The sequence below is a fragment of the Erpetoichthys calabaricus genome, chromosome 14, assembly GCF_900747795.2.
Source record: "Erpetoichthys calabaricus chromosome 14, fErpCal1.3, whole genome shotgun sequence".
In the NCBI taxonomy this organism is placed as follows: domain Eukaryota; kingdom Metazoa; phylum Chordata; class Cladistia; order Polypteriformes; family Polypteridae; genus Erpetoichthys; species Erpetoichthys calabaricus.
Window position 1 is genome coordinate 21,863,531 of NC_041407.2, and position 20,295 is coordinate 21,883,825.

The 20,295-nt window shown below is 41.6% G+C and overlaps 2 protein-coding genes across 2 annotated transcripts in view; both read right to left on the reverse strand.

The window, feature by feature from the left end:
* Positions 1 to 20,295, reverse strand: part of mmd (monocyte to macrophage differentiation-associated) — a 193,040-nt gene that overhangs the window by 120,310 nt on the left and 52,435 nt on the right. The window lies entirely within an intron of this gene.
* si:ch73-256g18.2 (small integral membrane protein 36) overlaps positions 1 to 20,295 on the reverse strand; it is a 123,641-nt gene that overhangs the window by 50,569 nt on the left and 52,777 nt on the right. The window lies entirely within an intron of this gene.

Below are 20,295 nucleotides of genomic sequence, written 5' to 3' on the forward strand. Positions count from 1 at the left end.
GGTAATAGTTATGTGTGCACAGTTGGCTTGAGTCGCACATGAAGCACTTCAACTTGGAACATCTGATTCTCACACCACCAGGAGAATTGCAATCATTGATATTTTCACTGTCCAGTTCCCACCACCAATCAGCAAAAAAACTGTACAAAGAACCTGAATGTTTTGTATGTCTGGCGAGCATTACCCATGAATGAGACTAGCCCTTAGAATGATGTCCTTGTTTGGTAGATAGTGTCTACTCTTATGCTTAAGACAGTAAAAACGGACAGGCAAATGCTGAACACCTGTTATGGAGTATATATTCTTCAATGTTCATTCATTTAATACTAATTCCTTTAGGTATTTGTTTCCTTTTAGGGGGCGATACCTCCCTAGTTGGAATAAGTTCTTTTGTAATTGCGGCGTTTTAAGTAATCAAAAACGATATAGATATGATATTAAAAGGCGATATCCCTCCCATAGTGATACGGCAGTATAAATCACATAAGAGAAAATAACTTAGGTTTCTTTACTGACGATTTACGTGGCATTACAGACGGGAAGCCTATAGCAAAGACAATACCAAGGTTGGATCTTGATCTATACAGTCTGCCATCTTTCATCGCTGTGCTGGAAGGCTTTTCAGGACGGATGGTGATATCACCCATCTGTCCGTCGGCTTCAAAGTATTTGGCTGCTGTCCAAGTCTTTTATACAGTCTTCTCCACATGCAGGCCCTTACTTAGGTTCAAAACAGGGGCAGGAGAGGATTCAATTTCATCTCTAACATACAGAAATAGTACAATGCCCATTTTCGTAGTTGTACCTTTCTCTCTTCAAATGCTTGCCTAGCAGTTCTAAATGCTGAGAGCCCTCTGTGTGCTAACTTTGGCCTGGCCTGTACATGTGAGTGGATTTTTGTACACAGCACAATGACATTAAACTTATATTCTTATTACAGTATTGATACAGACCAAGGTGTAATGCTTTAATTTAATTCTTTTTTGCAGAATTCCCAACTGCTTTTGTCTAGTTATGTCATATTTTGCACTGACACATCTTGTTTTACAATGGAGAAATATCAGGGTAGGCAGTTTTCTGTTGTTTTTGTGCACTTGATACTCATGAAATAGTCCCTGTAATGAAATAAGTGAGATTAGGAAATGGAAAAAAATATCTCTCATCTTAAGCGTAATCACCACATGAATAAAGCTGGACGGTTTATATTTGTCTTTAGAGAAGCAGCAGTTAACCAGAAAAGGTTCTCAGAAAAAAACGATGCCATTTAAGGGCAAGACTGTTAGACGTCTCTGAAGTGTTTTGTTTTTTTTTCTCACAGAAAGCACCGAAGGAAGAAGAGGACAGAGTTACTGCATAGTTACCGCCAGTTATTTTTAGAAAGCTCAAATAATGCCTCAAAGTTTTCTCTCAGTAATTTCTTTAAAATGTAATGTTTAATTAAAAATCCTTCACAAACCTGAATGCAGCCTTTTTCGTCAGAAATCAATGAGAGAACTGACCTCTTGCAGTCTTGCAGAGCTTGCAAAACAGAGTGAAATGTGTGTGCAGTTACGATGAGCTGCAATAAATGGCTATACTGTAGAAACGTTTACAATAAGACCTTTACTCTTAGGATTTTACTCAAACTCAGCTCCTTTAAACTTAAAGTTGGAAATAACTTTGGATCAATCGTGAGTTTTAACAGTTTAATGTCAGTCAGTCATTTTCCAACCCGCTATATCCTAACACAGGGTCACGGGGGTCTGCTGGAGCCAATCCCAGCCAGCACAGGGTGCAAGTCAGGAAACAAATCCCGGGCAGGGTGCCAGCCCAACGCAGGGCACACACACACACACATCTACCCACCAAGCACACACTAGGGACAATTTAGAATCGCCAATGCACCTAACCCACATGTCTGTGGACAGTGGGAGAAAACCGGAGCACCCGGAGGAAACCCACGCAGACACGGGGAGAACATGCAAACTCCACGCAGGGAGGACCCAGGAAGCGAACCCGGGTCTCCTTACTGTGAGGCAGCAGCGCCACTGTGCCGCCCACAGTTTAATGTGAGAATAGTAATTTTTTTTTCTCTTTAGTCAAATAATAAAAATACATGGTAAATTCTAATAACTGTACTTTAAAAATACTCAGTTACTGCAGTTTCGAAATAAGCATGGTATTAAAAGAGTTTTAACATAACATCTTTAACATTTCATTATCATAACATTTTTAACACTAGCTTTGTAAAAGAGGAATTTTATTTTCAAGTGCTAGTCTTGTCAAGCTGAACAGGAGTGCAGTGTATTCTGGGAAAGCTAAAAGGTGTGAAGCAGGGCATACAGTGTGTCATGCATGAACAATGGAGGATTGCCTTCCGGGCTCATCAGAGGTATGTAATAGCACTCCAGGACAAGCGGGGGTGCTGCCGCTAACAATATTGTCTCCTTTTCCCTTCACTGTACTTAGAAGATGCCCAGTGAGGTGTCTCATTAGGAATTGAGCAGGCCACAGGACCAAACTCATCCCAAGACAGACCTGCTCAACCAAGCTGCTTAAGACAAGCCAGCAATGCTATACCCTTCTGTTTATTTTAATTTTTTGCACCACTGTGTGTTTGTTTTGTTCAATCGCCACAATTTGAATTAAATGGGGTGACCCTGTTGGTGCCCCAACGTTTCTTTTGGACTCTCTCCTTGCTTCACTCGACAACAAGTGCCTTCAGACCTCTTCAATTTTTACACATTTTGTTGCAACCGTGTGCTACAATCATTTAAATTCATTTTCCCCCACATCAAGCAAAACTCAATATTCCAGAATGACCAAGTGATAAATTGAAATTTGAAAACACTGAAATATCATGTTGACGCAGATATTCGCACCATTTGCTATGACTGGTTTGTCACAGACGTGCACTTAGGGGACAGCCAAAGGGTCCAACACGGGGTGTTAAAACATCAGAAAAAGGGTTGCTGATGAGTACTAATGCCTTTTCACTTTCTCCTAACAGACCCACAGAAGAATAAGTAAAGTCTAATCACTTCTGTCCACTTACAGATAACCTCACTTCCATCCCGTCCCATCCCGATGACCACACCCTATTCCTGCCACCTCAATATAAACTGACCTCAATCCATTTTCACTTGTCTTTTGTTGTTTTGAAGAAAGAAAGACCGGTATTAGTCATTGTTGTTTACTCTTCACAATATATGAGGTAACTCCCCAAACCTTTGTTTTGTCTGCCTCTGTAGTTATTGACAGGTTCTATTGATCACCTTTGAGATGTTTCTACACCTTATTTGGAGTCCACCTGTGGTCAGTTCAATTGATTTGGACTGATTAGGAAACGCACACACCTGTCTATAGAAGGCACCACAGCTGAGCAAAAACCAAGCCATGAAGTCGAATGAGTTGTCAGCAGAGTTTAGAGACTGGATTGTGTCAAGGCACAGATCTGTGGAAGGATACAAAAAAAAGGTTTCCCAAGAGCACAGTGGCCTGCATAATTGTTAATGGAATACGTTTGGACAGGGCCATCTTAACAGCATTATGGGCCCCAGGGCAAAGCATTGCACTGGGACCCCTACCTACACAACCACTCACAGGAATAAAAATGTAAATCTATCTTACTAAACCACAGTTAATATATGCACGGCGCACTGCGGCCTTGGTGCCCGCCCCAGAGTCCAGAGTCAAACGCAGCGGCTTTCCAAAACGCGGCGGCTTCACAGAGTCAGTAGGTGGCGCCCGAACAACACAACCTCTGAGCACCCAAACAACACAACCTGTACAGTCAAACGCAGCAGCTTCCCAAAACACGGCAGATTCCCAGAGTCAGTAGGTGGCGCAACGCGGCGGCTTCCCAGAGTCAGTAGGTGGCGCCCAAATAACACAACGTAATGCGCCGTGGCGCCTGCCCCAGAGTCAAACGCAGCGGCTTCCCAGAGTCAGTAGGTGGTGCCCAAACAACACAACCTGTCAGCTACACTTGCTCTAATCCACTGTGCCAGTAATATAGATCACATAACGGTCACAGACTCTAACCCAGCGGCTTCCCAGACTCAGTGGCTGGCACACGAACACCACAACCTGTAAACTACACTTGCTGTGCTCCACTCTGCCAGCAGTCGGTGTCAGCAAAGGCAACGGTATCACGTCTCCACAAAACGAAACCGCTTTAGTACAAATATGCTTATGTAATTAAATGACATTTCCCCCGACGCACCCACCCTCCATTATATGTCATCCATCCAGATATCGGACGGAACAGAAACTGCTTGCCATTCTTGGATTTCCGATTCACTAGTAGTTGATAAAATGAAACATATATTTATTGCATTGCTACTTCCACATTAAAGAACATGCTGTACAGCAAAGATTAAGCAACACAAACGTTTGAACAATAGAACATGAGCCTTGAAAAGCACAAAAATGTCAACATATAACTGATACTCAACTGGTAAACCGTACAGTCGGTGATGGCACAGTATGAAATTACTATGAATTATTTATTATTAATCAAGTGTTCAACACAAACATTTGCGAAATTTCTTTGCAGAGAATTGAGTTGAAGTGAAGTTAACATATACGCTTTTACGTGATGTAGTGTGTGAGACCCGTACACAGACATACACATGAGGTGAGGCACGCAGAGTTGACCGTGATACTAAATCAAAGGCGAATGCCAATGTCCACTTGTAACACAGTAACAAATATTTATAATTTAGTATAGTATTGTATTTATTTATTGGTAGCAAATCACAACATACATAGGTTAGCATGGGGCCCCTATGCTCGTGGGACCCCGGGGCGACTGCCCAGTGTGCCCATGCATTAAGACAGCCCTGTGTTTGGAACAATCAGAACACTTCCTAAATCTGGCCACCCTGCCAAACTGAGCAATAGGGATAGAAGAGCCTTGTTAAGAGAGGTGACCAAAAACCTAACGGTCACTCTGGCTGAACTCAAGAGAAACTGTGTGGAGATGGGAGAGACGTTCAGAAGGATGACCATCACTGCGACACACCACTGATCAGGGCTTTGTGACAGAGTAGCCAGAACAGCAATCTTTCCTCAGTAAAAGAGACATAGAAGCCCACTGGGAGTTTGCAAAAAGGCATCTAAAGGACCCTCAAACTGAGAGAAACACAATTCCCTGGTCTGATAAGACCAACATTAGAATCCTATCTGGAGGGAACCAGGCACCGCTCACATCATCTCTGCAATACCATTTTAATAATGAGGCATAGTGGTGGGCAACAGCAGGGACTGGGAGACTAAGCAGGATGGAAGAAAAGCTGAGCGGAGCAAAGTACAGAGATATCCGTAATAAAGACCTACTTCAGAGCTCCTTGGACCCATGAGTGGGCTGAAGGATTGCCTTCTGAAAAGCACAGAGCAGAGACAACATAAGAGTGGCTTAGGGCCAACTTTGGAAATGTCTTTGAGTTGCCCAGCCAGAGTCTGGCATTGAACTGAATCAAACAACTGTGAAGAGACCTGAAAGTAGCTGTCCATCGATCATCTCTGTCCAATCTAACAGAGCTTGAGAGGACCATACAGTGAAAGATTTCAGAAAATCACCATGTCCAGGGATGTGAAGCTTGTCGCATCATAACAACGAAGACTCTGAGCTGTAATCAGTGCCAATGGATCTTCAACTAAGTACAGAGTAAAGTGTCTGAATACTTACGTCAATGTAATCCTTTAATGGTTTATTTTTAAGACATTTGCAAAAAAAAAAATTTAAATCCTGTTTCACTTTGTCATTCTGTGCTATTGGGTATTGCATGATGTGAGGAAAAAAATAATAATTACAATTAGCCCAGGGCTGCAACATAACAAAGACAAGTGGTTATATGAACTTTCCCCCAAGGAGATTACCAGAACATGGGATTATAGCCCCTTTTGCACTGTTCTCTTGTCTTAATGCATGAAAATGGCAAAGCTTTACTGGGAACGTAAGCTTGAATAAAAGCCCCTCTATGCAGCTATCCCCAGGAATAGTTACAGCTGTTAATTCCACGTGTTTAGTGTAGCACGATAAAAATTCACCATTTATTTAACATTAAAGATGGCATTGTTTTGTTTCTCAACTTATTCAAAAGGTTAGTTGAATAATTTGCATCCTGTCCAAATGGAGTCCTAACATGGCATGTATGTTTTTATTGATTAAATAATACAGATTTACAGTTCTCATTAAAATCAGGCTTTACTGTATGCGTTATGTTTAATTTTATATACAGTCATATGAAAAAGTTTGGGAACCCCTCTCAGCCTGCATAATAATTTACTCTCCTTTCAACAAAAAAAGATAACAGTGGTATGTCTTTAATTTCCTAGGAACATCTGAGTACTGCTGTGTTTTCCGAATAAAGATTTTTACTGAAGCAGTATTTAGTTGTATGAAATTAAATCAAATGTGAAAAACTGGCTGTGCAAAAATGTGGGTCCCCTTGTAATGTTGCTGATTTGAATGCCTGTCACTGCTCAATGCTGATTACTTGTAACACCAAATTGGTTGGATGAGCTCATTAAGCCTTGAACTTCATAGACAGGTGTGTCCAATCATGAGATATAAAGGTATTTAAGGTGGTCAATGGCAAGTTGTGCTTCCCTTTGACTCTCCTCTGAAGATTGTTCAGTCTCATGGTTTAGGGGAAGGCTACAAAAAGCCATCGCAGAGGTTTAAACTGTCAGTTTTAACTAAGGAATGGAATCAGGAAATGGAAGGCCACAGGCACAGTTGCTGTTAAACCCAGCAGGTCTGGCAGGCCAAGAAAAATACAGGACAGGCACAGGATTGGGAGAATGGTTACAGACAACCCACAGATCACCTCCAAAGACCTGCAAGAACATCTTGCTGCAGATGGTGTATCTGTACATCATTCTACAATTCAGCGCAATTTGCACAAAGAACATCTGTATGGCAGGGTGATGAGAAAGAAGCCCTTTCTGCACTCACGCCACAAACAGAGTCGCTTGTTGTATTCAAATGCTCATTTAGACAAGCCAGATTCATTTTGGAACAAAGTGCTTTGGACTGATGAGACAAAAATTGAGTTATTTGGTCATAACAAAAAGCGCTTTGCATGGTGGAAGAAGAAAAAAAAACTGTCTGCTAACTACTGTCAAATTTGGTGGAGGTTCCATCATGCTGTGGGGCTGTGTGGCTAGTTCAGGAACTGGGGCCCTTGTTAAAGTCGAGGGTCGGATGAATTCAACCAAATATCAAAAAATTGTTCAGGATAATGTTCAAGCATCAGTCACAAAGTTGAAGTTACGCAGGGGTTGGATATTCCAACAAGACAATGACCCAAAACACAGTTCAAAATCTACAAAGGTATTCATGCAGAGGGAGAAATACAATGTTCTGGAATGGCCGTCACAAAATCTATGGGATGATTTGAAGCTGGCAGTCCGTGCTCTGCAGCCATCAAATTGAAATGAACTGGAGAGATTTTGTATGGAAGAAATGGTCAAAAAGACCTCCATCCAGAATCCAGACACTCATCAAAGGCTATAGGAGATGTCTAGAGTTTGTTATATTTGCAAAAAGGAGGCTCAACTAAGTATTGATGTCATATCTCTGTTGGGGTGCCAAAATTTATGCACCTGTCTAATTTTGTTATGATACATATTACATATTTTCTGTTAATCCAATAAACTTAATGTCACGTCTGAAATACTACTGTTTCCATAAGGCATGTCGTATATTAAAAGGAAGTTGCTACTTTGAAAGCTCAGCAATGATAAATAAAATTCCAAAGAATTAAGAGGGGTTCCCAAACTTTTTCATATGATTGTATGTGTGCTTGAAATAGTCAGCAACTGTGACAGAACCGGAGCTGCAGATTTTCACCTTGCATGGCTTCTGTCTTTTTTTTTTTGATTGAAGTGTGGAATATTTTATAAATAGACAGATATCCCGGCCATTGACAAAGTAAATAAGTGACTCTATCTACAGACCAGTCACTTCCTCATCTGTAGTTCTTGTTCAGTTTTTTTGTTTGTTTTATTTTTCCAATATGTTGAAGCAGAAAAAAGAATACGCCCTGAATAACTTGAAAGAAAAGCAAAATGGTCATACATTGTATAACACAATAATACACGCAGTACATATTACTGCTGACCTATTTACTGTCAGTTCTGCTCACGTGAAAAACAGCCAAAAAAAAAAGACGACACGCACACCACTCAGAGTATTATGGCAACAGCTGGCATAGGAGGTCATCTGCACTCCCAGTCTGCAGAGTAGGGGGGCAGAAGGATTACATGCATGTTTATGATGGCAGCTACATGCCATAGGAAATACCAGATGCACACGATGATGCGATATACACGGCAACCTTTTGAAAAAGATTGACCATTTTTCTATTAATGGTCTCTTAAAAGAAACTGGTAATTTTATCCATCCACTCCATTTTTTTAATTTTCTTTTTTAATTTCATGGTGAAACAGTATTAGGCCACTATAGCAAGAAGCAGGTCAGTCACCATATTTGAGTGGAAGATCGATCCGTACATCATAAGGCATCACGAACATGCACACCCACATTCGCTCCACCAGACCAATTTGGAGTTTGCCAATTAATCTAACATTTACATCAGTCGGTGGGAACAAACCAGAATGTCCAGAGATTGACATGAAAAATCAGTGATTGTCCCAGTGTCTGAGACATTGTCATAACTAGAATTTGATTGCTCTCCTTGCAAAAAAAAATAAATTAGAACCCCCCGCCAGTGAAATTAAATTCAATCCAAAAAAAACACTGGGACCACTAGAGGACACCACCGAGTCCTGAACGCCAGACATAACTCAACCAAATACAGTTCCAGGTTCAGGTAAATAATATTTATTTAATTAAAACACTTTGACAGGCTTACTTTAGTCCGGCACAATATCATTACTCAGATAGCACTCTCCATCTCTTCCTCTGCTCCCTCTACCTCCCGACTCTGACTACTCTTGATGAGGCAGAGTGGCTCCTTTTGCGTGGGACCCAGGAGTAATTCTGGCACCACGGTACTTGCATTGAAAGCACTTCCGGAAAGTTTCCTTCCCACAACACCCCCTGGTGACATTCAAGAACCTTGACAGGGTGGCCGTTCTGGACTACAATTCCTAGGCAGTCCTATTGATGCCCAAGTTGGGAGCAAGTCAGAAGAATAATGCCACCTCTCATGTTGAGGGATGAATTGTTCACAATATCCAGCCTCCCCCTAATCCTTTTATTATTCATTCATCCTGACTGGGAAAGAAATCGAGAATCATCCTGGGTTGGGTTGCGCATCCATTCCTGTGGTCTTTCCATTATGGCCACGTGGTGTTGTGGCAATAATAACACCATTAACCTTTTCCTTCTGATGTCAAGTAGATAAGCATATTTATCATGCAGCCTTCGTGGGTCCCCAAGCCCTACACTCTTAAAAATAACAGTTCCTTAATGGCACTTTACAGGGTTATGTGGTTCCTCACGGAACGTTTGCTTGAGAAATAACAGTGTCATCCTAGAAGGGTTCTTTGCATATTAAATTGGTTCTTGGGGCTTTGAAAAGGCTCCTAATATGCTCCTAAACAAAAATGGTTTCCCTATGGCGTCGCTCTGAAGGACGACTCTGACACCATTATTTTTAAGAGTGTAGAGGCATAGTACAACTGCTCCAGGCACAAGGCCTATACTAATGCCACTGGTACAAAAAACAAAAGATCAAAAGAAACAAATGGTCCATATTCAGTTCTTGCAGCTTGTAACATGTACTGAACTCCTCACCACACTATTACAACACGAGCGTCACTTTTGCGATAAGTAACAGATGGTGCATCACAAACATTTGTAGTAATAAACTGCATTACTACAAATATTTGTAATTTGCTACATATTGTAATGACAAATTTAGCGCATGTTTATGTTTTTTGCAATTTGGTATGGGATTCTCAAAAACAGTGTTAATATTTGAGATGCGCCATCTGCTGGAATGATAAATGCAATACACATGTCTGCTATATGCCATTTGGTATGGGTGGTAATATTTATGTTGAAATGACAAATGCAATGCAGTTTATTACTATAAATGTTTGGGATGCACCCTCTGTTGGAATGACAGAGACATTGCAACCAGACAAACATAGACACTTGTCCTTTTATTAAGGTGGATTGATGTGTTGAGATTCAGCTCAATGTGTCTTCACTGGATATTTCATTGGTAGCATTACCAAGGGTATTTTAATGTTTTCTCATAGACCATTATGATATTATAAGATAAATGCTGAGTTTGTATTCAAAAGTGTACTTTGACAGGTGTAATATATTGGATATTGTGATCTGATGTGTCCAAAAGATGTGCTTAATAAGGTGTGGGAGTGAAGGTGTGTGTGAACTTTGCTTACAGTGTGCTATCAGAAGAGGTTCTGTTCCCCGTAGGACTTGTTATTTGATTAAACAGGTTCCTATGGCGGATACTCAGTGATACTACATTCTTCTACTTGACATTTTTATAAGACACAATTGCATAAAAGGTAAGTAACAGTTTATTCTGCATACTTGCTATGGTACCATAGGTAATAGAATAATTACTATATGTTTGCTGTCTCTTGCCTCTTGCGCCTTTCTTTGGTATTGGTATCTTCCATTCTTTGGTATTGGTATCTGGTGCTCCCTCCCTTGAGCGCGTTCCTGTAAAGCCTGCACCTCATACTCTGTCATTATTTGTGAGGCACCATTCACATCCCATTGTTTGGTTTTACACCTTGAAGGTGACTCTATCTGTGTGGCTCATATGCCTTTAGACCTCTTTGTGTGTCTCACACTCTCACTTCCTCTTTCGTCACATCACCAAAGCTAGACTGACCAATCACATTGCTGTGAGAGACTGGACACACAGACCTTAGCATTTTATTATATAATAGATTAGATAAATAGTACAGGGAGTTTCACTCCAAAGAGGCCCCAAATATTCTGTAATAACTCTCGCTAGGATGAAGCAAACTGAACAAAACAACATACAATGTGCTCCTCAGTATATAGAGCTTTAAACAAGCGGGGATGCCCCTGCGTCGGAGTGATGACGTAGGCGCTGGACAGCCATCACGACGTTTAACCTCCTTTTGCAACTTCTGGGTGCATACCGCCTGTACCCCATCACTCAGTCACTCAACTTCTGATCAAGATAGTGGTGTACAGTATTGAGCAGCGCGTCTTCATGGTGCGAACCTATTGGGTCAACAATTCGTTTAAGTGATGTCAGAATCACCTTGATGATCGTGAGTTAACGGAAGGTTACTTCCAGCAAGCTTCCCGGGTCCTCTCTGCGTGGAGTTTGCATGTTCTCCCCGTGTCTGCGTGGGTTTCCTCCGGGCGCTCCGGTTTCCTCCCACAGTCCAAAGACATGCAGGTTAGGTGGATTGGCGATTCTAAATTGTCCCTAGTGTGTGCTTGGTGTGTGGGTGTGTTTGTGTGTGTCCTGCGGTGGGTTGGCACCCTGCCCAGGATTGGTTCCTGCCTTGTGCCCTGTGTTGGCTGGGATTGGCTCCAGCAGACCCCCATGACCCTGTGTTCGGATTCAGCAGGTTGGAAAATGGATGGATAGATACTTCCAGTAAGATGGAGCAGCATGTCACACATCAGCAAGAAGCATGGCAGAAATTGAGTCCATCTTCGGCAACAGGGTAATTTCAAAGGGGCTTTGGCCTCCACGTTCCCCGAATCTGACACCATCAGACTTCTTCCTTTGGGGTCTGCTCAAAGGAAAAGTCTATCGGAACAAGCCTGGCACTGTGCAAGATGTGAAGGAAAACATTCAACGTGAAATTGCTGCTATTCCCCACCGAGACGCTTGGCGATACGTTTAGGAACATGGAGCACAGCGTCGAAATGTGTCTGTCAGAAAATGGAAACCACTTCCAGCATTGCATGTAATGCAATCGATTACACGTACGTCAAGGTAGAGAGCGTATTTTTTTTTTAATTCAGATTGTTTCATCCTAACGGGAGTTACAACACGATATTTGGGGCCTCTTTTGAGTGCATCTCCCTGCATAATTTGCCTCAAAAACAATACAATGGTCTTTGAGCACATAAAAGATTCACTATACACAAAATAAAAATTAGATCAGCTGGTAAACAATCAATTAATGATTGATCCATTGGAAACATTACAGCCTGAAATATTATGAATAATCAATTTTGGGGACTTCAATGCTCACTTTAACACCACGAAGTGACGGCCTGGTAGGTCTGGTATAACTGCTGATTTGAATAGCAGCATTTTACATTAGATTAGATTAGATTCAGCTTTACTCTCATTGAACACAGTACAAGTACCATGAAAATGAAATGCAGTTTTTGCATTTGAGCAGAAATGTAAATGGATATTAATTGTAAGCAATCAGATAAATATAAATATATACAGCAGTGAGGGATTGGACAGACAAGAGGAAGTCAAGAGTATACACTGAATGATTAGTGAGAGTTGAATACAATATGGACAGTGTATACTTTAGGTGTCCTATGAATAGAATAGAATAAGTACAGTAAAATATTAAAACAGTTTAAATTACAGAAGCAGTAAAGTGCAAACAATTTTACTGAATGTAGCATTAACGTGATGGACTTGAGGTGTCTACAGAGTTCTAGAGTGTACATCTATGATTTTAAGCTGAGGTGGCCTAGTGCTTGGATTTTTGAATTCAAGACAGTGGTGGCTGCATTGTAGAAGCTGTTCCTGATCCTGCTCATTGTGGGATGTAGGCTCCTGTCCTGCATCCCAGACAGTAAATGGTAAGCAGACCATGTCTAGGGTGAGAAGGATCGCCGATGATGCTGTGTGCCCTCAGCTGGCACCGTGCGCACTGCTGGTATTCAATGGCAGGTAACACGGCACCAGTGATGTGCTGGGCAGACTTCACCTTCACCTTCTGCAGAGAGACTCAGTTGCCACACCATTCTGTAACACAATTGGTCAGAATGCTCTTGATGATGCAGTGCTAGAAGTTCACTAGAATCTGACAAGACTCTTGGACTTTCCTGAGCCTTCTCAGGAAGTAAAGATGCTTCTGTGCCTTCTTGAGCAGGGTGAAGGTGCTGAGGGACCATTAAATATCTTTGGAAATGTGAACGCTCAGGAAACTTAGATACACAGTCAACCTCAGTCCCGTTGATGAAGAAGAGCACATGCCCATTAACGTAGTGTACAACGAGCTATTTGAGCTTCATGATATTCAAGGCCAGGTTATTCTTGGGACACCATGTCATTAGGCGCTGGACCTCTTCTCTGTAGCCTAACTCGTCATTGTTAGTGATGAGGCCTGCTAATTTGGTTTTGTGGGCAAATTTAAAGATTGTGTTAGATTGATATATGGGGACACAGACTTGTAAGATTAATTCAAACTTGAAGCATTGGTGCTTGCTTTATAGCTGCATAGAGGTGCTCTTTGTCCTTATTAAATTTAGGTAAGACTATATGTTAATAAATACTTTTTATTGTGTTGTGTACTTCTCTCTAGAAAAAAAAACATTATTTCAAGTTATAAATCATCCCTAACAATATAACTAAACTGACAAAATAATCAAAACAGTCTGTGTGCTCTTGTACCGGGTATGCCTTTGTGTCTGAGTGCTGTTGCACATTTCAGCTTGCCGGCTGCCTCCTTTTCTAGTTCTAATCCAAACAATGTCAAGCTCCAGGTGACCAAACTAGACAAACAATGAAAATTAGCTTGTTTTTTGATAAGCGTACTGATAGATTTCATATTTGCATGTTTAGAGCTGGTATATCTACTTCTGGTTCATGAAGGGTTTTGATAAGATAAGAAAACAAACTTGATAGGTGCAAAGCAGTATTCCTTCATGTGGCGTTCTTAATGCTTAAACTGTAGTAAGTCTGGGGTGTGCTATAGCTCTGAGGGCTCGTCTGCCCCACCGGTAACATCCTGTCAGTGGACTGAATGTCCCAAAGCCACACGCTCTAAGCTAATCAAGGACACTTATTGTTCCTCTATATAAACATTAACAACGGATCAGTCAATGGCCTCTTTTCATTCATTTCCTCCTTCCTTCCAGTCAGCAGCCTGCTTTTCTGTTGACTTGTTGACAAGCAGGTTATTGTTAGCATTTAAATAAACAATCATTTTTAAGCACAAGACAAAGATTAGTGCCCAAGGCAGGGTAGGGGCAGGTTAGGAAAAGTCGAAATTCTTAGTAACCTAATGTGGGTGTTTAAAATTTGCTAACATTTCTTAGCCCAGTGGTTCTCAATCTTTATTCTCCCAAGGTCCCCCAGTGTACCACGAGAATAAGTAAAGCCTCCTACACAAGCCATAATGTTTACCCTCTTGTACTTATGCTGAAATCTTGATAAAGTTGTTTAGCTTAAATTTATTAACAAAATGTATCTGCTGTTAGTGCTATGTGCTCTTTAAAGCATAATAGAAAATCAGTAGGTCAATCTAAAAACAGCCTGTGTATTTTTATTAAACAAAAGCTATTTTCACTCGAAACACAAAATGATTAGGGATTAGGGCATTTTTAGGGGTAAATATAATCTGTAATTACCAAAATACAGAATGTGTCACAGGAGATCTTTTTGATAACCAAAGCTCCTCACTACTTGTTCAGCATTAGTATTACTTTTTAAATTCACCCTTAACAAAAGGATAAGTACCTGTGTGTCCATTCATTTGCTATGTCTCTGTCATTCCAACAGATGGTGCATCACAAATATTTGTAGTAATAAAATGCATTGCATTGTCATTGCAACAGATGGCGCATCACAAACACTTGTGGTAATCAGATGCATCACTGCAAATGTTTGTGAAGTGCCAACTGTTGGAATGACAAATGCAATGCATATGTTTCTGTTTGTTAGTCATTTGTGTGGAAATTTAAGCAATACAATATTTCAAACACCGTTACTAGCCCTCCTCTATTCTGTTTCTCTTCTCAGTATCTGGATGTGGCACTTGATGGCACTACTGTACTGCCAGGCTGCTATCCTGCATATGGCAAAGTCATAATGGAATCATCGGATGGAAAGATTCTCTCAACAGACTGGACATCCCAGCACAGACTCCAGTACAGAATGACCAGTAGACGGGGTAGGTGGCCAGGTGGACGAGGTCTCCAGGCCTGTGACTTTGTTTTTGAATTTCTTTTTCACTATTTTATTCTCCTCTGTTGTCAACTGGCCAAAGTTTTTTAATTAATTAATGGACAGATATTGTTGGTTTCCTTTTATGTTTAATCAGTTTCTGCCTTGTTCTTTGTGTGTTTTAACAGATCTGTATTTATATGTGTACAGTACTGTATTTAGTAATTAATATCATCTACAGTATACTTGTATTTTAAACTGAGAATTATCCACGGTGTTCTGCGCCTGCACTCATTGAACAGCGCCTTACAAACAATAAGTTGTATTGCATTGTACATGCTTCTGTTATATGCCGTTTGATATGGGATTTGTAAAATCAGTGTTAGTGTCTGTGATGCTCCATCTGTTGGAATGACAAACGCAATACATTTTATTACTAATAATGTTTGTGATGCACCATCTGTTGGAATGACAAAGACATAGCTACCAGACGGCCACACAGATACACAGATGCTTGTCCTTTTATTAAGGTGGATATACGTTCTAATAGACGGTACACTGCAAACTTGAATGCTGAGGTCTACATTTATTTCTTAGATTTCAACCCATCTTAGAAGGTTAGCACAGCTAGTTATGCATAAAACGGCAAAGTATTTTTGAAACAAAAAATGAAAAATAAAGTTAGTCACTGCAGACATTTTTTCATTACAGAAGGTGTTTCTTCATCCTTTTGGATTCAACGCTGGAGTGTTTCCATCAGCGATAGATACATTTAACCCATTTACTCTCCACGTACAACAATCACGTCATCATGGAGGCTAGTAGCAGAAGAAGGTTTTTTTATTAATTTTAGAAAGACTGCAATAATCTTCTAGAATAGTTTTTTTCTAGACACACAATCATTTTACGAAAGGATCTTAGCTTGGCTGGGTGACCCTTCAGTATTTCTGTGGGTGATCTGAATAGGAGTGCTATGGGCAGATATGAGGACAATCAGCAGAGGAGAGTCTGAAGTTAATAATAATAATAATAATTGTTTAGGCGGCACGGTGGAGTTTGCATGTTCTCCCTGTGTCGGTGTGGGTTTCCCCGGATGCTCCGGTTTCCTCCCACAGTCCAAAGATATGCAGGTTAGGTGCATTGGCGATCCTAAATTGTCCCTACTGTGTGCTTGGTGTGTGTGTGTGCGCCCTGCGGTGGGCTGGCGCCCTGCTCAGGGTTTGTTTCCTGCCTTGCACCCTGTGATGGCTGGGATTGGTTCCAGCAGACCCCCGTGACCCTGTAGACAGGATAAAGTGGGTTGGATAATGGATGGATGGATGGATAATTGTTTACCTTTATATAGCACTTAGATAGAGGGGGACGTCTTCAACCACTACCAGTGTGTAGATGATGTGACGGCAGCCATTTTTGCACCAGTATACTCACCACACATGAGCTATTAGGTGGTGAAGATAGATAGATAGATAGATAGATAGATAGATAGATAGATAGATAGATAGATAGATAGATAGATAGAGTGCATCCAGAAAGTATTCACAGCGCATCACTTTTTCCACATTTTGTTATGTTACAGCCTTATTCCAAAATGGATTAAATTCATTTTTTTTCCTCAGAATTCTACACACAACACCCCATAATGACAATGTGAAAAAGTTTACTTGAGGTTTTTGCAAATTTATTTAAAATAAAAAAACGGAGAAATCACATGTATATAAGTATTCACAGCTTTTGCTCAATACTTTGTCGATGCACCTTTGGCAGCAATTACAGCCTCAAGTCATTTTGAATATGATGCCACAAGCTTGGCACACCTATCCTTGGCCAGTTTCGCCCATTCCTCTTTGCAGCACCTCTCAAGCTCCATCAGGTTGGATGGGAAGCGTCGGTGCACAGCCATTTTAAGATCTCTCCAGAGATGTTCAATCGGATTCAAGTCTGGGCTCTGGCTGGGCCACTCAAGGACATTCACAGAGTTGTCCTGAAGCCACTCCTTTGATATCTTGGCTGTGTGCTTAGGGTCGTTGCCCTGCTGAAAGATGAACCGCCGCCCCAGTCTGAGGTCAAAAGCTCTCTGGAGCAGGTTTTCATCCAGGATGTCTCTGTACATTGCTGCAGTCATCGTTCCCTTTATCCTGACTAGTCTCCCAGTTCCTGCCGCTGAAAAACATCTCCACAGCATGATGCTGCTATCACCATGCTTCACTGTAGGGATGGTGCCAGGTTTCCTCCAAACGTGACGCCTGGCATTCACACCAAAGAGTTCAATCTTTGTCTCATCAGACCAGAGAATTTTCTTTCTCATGGTCCGAGAGTCCTTCAGGTGCCTTTTGGCAAACTCCAGGTGGGCTGCCATGTGCCTTTTACTAAGGAGTGGCTTCTGTCTGGCCACTCTACCATACAGGCCTGATTGGTGGATTGCTGCAGAGATGGTTGTCCTTCTGGAAGGTTCTCCTCTCTCCACAGAGGACCTCTGGAGCTCTGACAGAGTGACCATCGGGTTCTTGGTCACCTCCCTGACTAAGGCCCTTCTCCCCCGATCGCTCAGTTTAGATGGCCAGCCAGCTCTAGGAAGAGTCCTGGTGGTTTCGAACTTCTTCCACTTATGGATGATGGAGGCCACTGTGCTCATTGGGACCTTCAAAGCATCAGAAATTTTTCTGTAACCTTCCCCAGATTTGTGCCTTGAGACAATCCTGTCTCGGAGGTCTACAGACAATTCCTTTGACTTCATGCTTGGTTTGTGCTCTGACATGAACTGTCAACTGTGGGACCTTATATAGACAGGTGTGTGCCTTTCCAAATCATGTCCAACCAACTGAATTTACCACAGGTGGACTCCAATGAAGCTGCAGAAACATCTCAAGGGTGATCAGGGGAAACAGGATGCACCTGAGCTCAATTTTGAGCTTCATAGCAAAGGCTGTGAATACTTATGTACATGTGCTTTCTGAATTTTTTTATTTTTAATAAATTTGCAAAAACCTCAAGTGAACTTTTTTCACGTTGTCATTATGGGGTGTTGTGTGTAGAATTCTGAGGAAAAAAATGAATTTAATCCATTTTGGAATAAGGCTGTAACAACAAAATGTGAAAAAAGTGATGCGCTGTGAATACTTTCCGGATGCACTGTAGATACTTTATTAATCCCAAGGGGAAATTCACATACTCTAGCAGCAGCATACTGATACAAAAAACAATATTAAATTAAAGAGTAATAAAAATGCAGGTAAAAACAGACAAAAACTTTGTATAATGTTAACGTTTACCCCCCTGGGTGGAATTGAAGAGTCGCATAGTTTGGGGGAGGAACGATTTCCTCAGTCTGTCAGTGGAGCAGGACAGTGACAGAAGTCTGTTGCTGAAGCTGCTCCTCTGTCTGGAGATGATCCTGTTTAGTGGATGCAGTGGATTCTCCATAATTGATAGGAGTCTGCTCAGCGCCCGTCGCTCTGCCACAGATGTCAAACTGTCCAGCTCCATGCCTACAATAGAGCCTGCCTTCCTCACCAGTTTGTCCAGGCGTGAGGCGTCTTTCTTCTTAATGCTGCCTCCCCAGCACACCACCGCATAGAAGAGGGCGCTCACCACAACCGTCTGATAGAACATCTGCAGCATCTTATTGCAGATGTTGAAGGACGCCAGTCTTCTAAGGAAATATAGTCGGCTCTGTCCTCTCTTGCACAGCACATCAGTATTTGCAGTCCAGTCTAATTTATCATCCAGCTGCACTCCCAGATATTTATAGGTCTGCACCATCTGCACACAGTCACCTCTGACGATCACGGGGTCCATGAGGGGTCTGGGCCTCCTAAAATCCACCACCAGCTCCTTGGTTTTGCTGGTGTTCAGTTGTAGGTGGTTTGAGGCGCACCATTTAATAAAGTCCTTGATGAGGTCCCTATACTCCTCCTCCTGCCCACTCCTGATGCAGCCCACGATAGCAGTGTCGTCAGCGAACTTTTGCACGTGGCAGGACTCCGAGTTGTATTGGAAGTCTGATATATATAGGCTGAACAGGACCGGAGAAAGTACAGTCCCCTGCGGCGCTCCTGTGTTGCTGACCACAATGTCAGACCTGCAGTTTCTGAGACGCACATACTTAGGTCTGTTTGTAAGATAGTCCACGATCCATGCCACTAGGTATGAATCTACTCCCATCTCTGTCAGCTTCTCCCTAAGGAGCAGAGGTTGGATGGTGTTGAAGGCGCTAGAGAAGTCTAGAAACATAATTCTTACAGCACCACTACTTCTGTCCAAGTGGGAGAGTGATCGGTGTAGCATATAGATGATGGCATCCTCCGCTCCCACCATCTCCTGGTATGCGAACTGCAGAGGGTCCTGAAGTGAAGTGAAGTGGTGAGAGAGAGCCACAATTAGAGATAAGGGATGATTAGGGAGCCATAATCACTAGGCTGTGGTGGGGAGTCTTGAGGTAAGGAACACAGTCATTTAGAGCTAAGGTAGTCATATCTCTCTATTATATACAAAAATCTTGGGACGAGACAAGACTTTTTTAAGAGATTTTTTTCAAGTCCCGTGATATGAGACTTGGCCATGGGATTTGCTCAAGTCCTGCCATCCTCTCAACCATATTCAACCACACCCACAGTCCTCTCACCTCTCATTCGTGTGAATGCTTTTGACAGACACAGTTCCTGCTCTCTCAGCTTTATTAATTTTAATGTTTTCCTCACTTTAACTTCCCAATTAAAGAAGACGTATTATGTCCAAATCTTATTGAAGAATTTCATCCCGAAGGGTTATCAACAGAAAAAATGAGTACACGGGCAATCCTAGCAACATGAAACAATGAAGTCAAACGAATTACAGCCAAAAATGTCGATCAGTTACACGGCAAATTGGTTAAATGCGTATCAATAGACTATGCTGAAACAGTTGGTGGAGATCATGCAGATGATGAAAACAACAACTTACAATATCCCAAAGAATATCTACAACCGTTAACACTGTCCGGTCTTCCACCACACAAATTACTGTAGAAAGAAGGATGTATCCAAGGAAGTTAATGTAGTACATCTTCAGGGAATAACATTAGACACCAAAGGAGATCTTGATATGCCATTTGTAATAAAATGTTAACAGTTTCCCATTAGAATTGCCTTTGCAAAGACAATTAACAAATCTCAGAGACAAACATTAGAAGAAATTGTTTTATTTATTGAGTAGGATCCACCTGGATGATGCGATGGCAGCCATTTTTGCACCA